The following is a 2,835-nucleotide window of genomic DNA, read 5'->3' as shown; positions in this document are numbered from 1 at the left end:
TTACCAACACTGCCACTGGGCTTACCATCTTGAAAGCAGATTACCAACACCTTCTAAATCTTAAGCATATTCTTAGCAGGTTTTCCACTGCCACTGGGCTTACCATTAACTTTACTAAGAGCACCTTTGCCCCAATCCACCTCAAAGCCTCGGCTGCGGCTGACCTAGCGTCCTTGGCTGCCAGGTTTCTTCCTTCCCTCAGTCCTATCTTGGCCTCCCCCTCTCCACGCACAGGCTAAAGCTCTCCGCTTTCGCTCTTATTATTGATAAAGTTGACCGTCGTTTAGCCGGCTGGAGGGGGAAAATGTTGTCCATTGGGGGGCGGGCTATTCTGGTCAGAACTGCCCTTAGGGTATAGCTGGCCAACGGGCCGTGCCAAGAAAAAAAGCCCGCGAGCCCGGCGTGCTTGGCCCGTGACGGGCTGGGCCCAGCACGGAGTTAAACGGGCCATGCCGGCCCGCGACCCGCCTTGGGCCGTGCCTGGGCCTCATCCTCTAGCCTGCAGGCCGACACGGCACGGTCCATTTAACCTGCAGCCCGTCAGCCCGCGTGGGCTGTTTACAAAGCAGTCGGCCCGATGGCCCGTTACGCTAAAAAACGGCCTGTTTACACTTTGCCTCATTGATCAAATTCTTTTTCAAACCATTTTTTCGGCCCACCGTGATTCACAGTTCTCCATCAGTGCCGGGCCGTTTTTCGGCCCACCGTGCTAAACGGGCCCGGGCCGGCCTGACCTGACCGGGCTAGTGTGTCGTGCCTGGGCTGGGGTTTCGCCGGAGCGGGCTGGCACGGCACGGCCCGTTTATAGGTGGGCCTCAGGGGCCTGGGCCGTGCCGGGCCGGGCCCGAGCCGTCCCGTTGGCCAGCTATACCTTAGGGCCATGCCCACTTACGCGATGGGCGCTCTTCTACTTCCTAAAGGTATCTTGCATCAAATTGACAAACGCTCACGTGCTTTCTTTTGGATCGGGGAGGAGCATGCAAACGGGGGAAACTGTAAGGTAGCCTGGCACGAAGTTTGTGCACCTCGTATAAAAGGTGGCCTTGGCTTCCGGTGTCTTCGTACGCACAATACTTGTCTTCTCCTTAAGCACCTGTCTAAAGTTCACCAACCGGGATCAACCCCTTGGGAGCAGTGCTTCTCTTGGTCTTATGGTTGGGGAGGACACAGGGATCTTGGGGATTCTCACACCCTTGATTCGACAATCTGGAAGGAAATTTCTGCCGGCCTCGAGTTCTTTCGTTCCATCTCCAAAGTTGAAATTGGGAACGGCCTTTCTACTGCCTTCTGGCTTGATTTTTGGATTGGGGACTCCACTTTAGCCTCCCGCTTCCCAGCCTTGTTCTCCCACTCTCTTAGGCCAAATATTTCAGTTGCTTCCGCCCTCAACACCATTGATAGCTTAACCACCTTCCAGCCTCGGCTCTCCTCGATGGCGCACGATGAGCTTGGCGACTTGCAAACTATTTTGGCTTCCGTGTCCTTAAACTCACAGGTACCAGATCATCGCATTGGACGATTAGATGGGAAGGTCCTCTCCACTTCCTTGGCGTACTCGGCTGCCTTCTAAGACCGCCCGGATGACCCGATGGAGGATGCCATTTGGAGAAACTACGCCACCAACCGCTACCGCATTTTCATCTGGCTTGCGCACTGCGACAGGCTCGCAACCAACGATCGTCGTTTTCGACGAGGGATTGCATCTTCTGACAAGTGCCCTTTTTGCAATTACATGGAGACGACTGCTCATTTATTTCTTCAATGCTCCTTCATCCAACATATTTGGCTGGAGCTACAAACTATTCACCCGGCTGCTCCGTCTTGTCTTCGCATCGCCGGCCTTTGGGAATTCGGTCCCGATGACAAGGTCCGCTCTACCGTGCTCATCTCGCTGCGATGGAAATCTAGAAACGCAGGAACGCCATGGCCTTCCATCATGAACTCGAAGGCCTTCACACCATGGTTCAACGTTGCGCCAACGAGCTTCACCTCTAAGCATCCCGGTGCTCGGCAGCTGCTCGAAGGGTTGTACTTACTGATTTGGCTGTAATGTTGGCACACTTGGCTCAACAATTGTAACCTCCATCCCCTGTAAATTCTAGATCCTCTCCTTCTGTAATTGTTATGAACGCGACAAGCAAGAACGAAGAACGAAGAAGAAATCACAGCATAAGGACATACGGATTTAATGTGGAAAACCCTCTCAAACAACGAGAGGGAAAAACCACGGGCGCCAGCCAGCGAGACTTCACTATATGGGAGTGTTTACAACGTCACGGAGATTTCACGAACTCAACTCATCCCGAAACGACGACATACAAGGGGTATATATAGCAGGAGCATTAGGACAACTTAGATCCGTAACGGTCACACCGGAAGTTCCGGTTGGAGGCCGGAAGTTCCGCATATTCTTGAATATCCGGAAGTTCCACAGCAAGTTCCGCAATTTTCCGAAAAGTAACAGAGAGCAACCGGAGGTTCGACCGGAAGTTGGGCCGGAAGTTCCGGCACCTGGAATGGCCGGAAGTTCAGCCGGAAGTTCAGCCGGAAGTTCCGGCCACTGGGATTTGGATCACAATCAACAGTAATTGCTTGGTTTTAATAAAGTTGTGTAGGCTGATTTTTGTCCGCCGTAGTTCCCTTCAATAATTGCATATATGGACTGGTTGTCCCCTGAACTCATAGTTCCGGCCACTGGGATTTGGATCACAGTCAACAGTAATTGTTGTAAATGTAAACTCTGGTTTTAATAAAATTGTGCAGGCTGGCTTTTGCCCGCCGTAGTTCCCTTCAATAATTGCATATATGGACTGGTTGTCTCCTGAACTCATGCTG

The sequence above is a fragment of the Brachypodium distachyon genome, chromosome 4 (genome assembly GCF_000005505.3).
Source record: "Brachypodium distachyon strain Bd21 chromosome 4, Brachypodium_distachyon_v3.0, whole genome shotgun sequence".
Classification (NCBI taxonomy): Eukaryota; Viridiplantae; Streptophyta; class Magnoliopsida; order Poales; family Poaceae; genus Brachypodium; species Brachypodium distachyon.
This window is presented reverse-complemented; position numbering follows the sequence as displayed.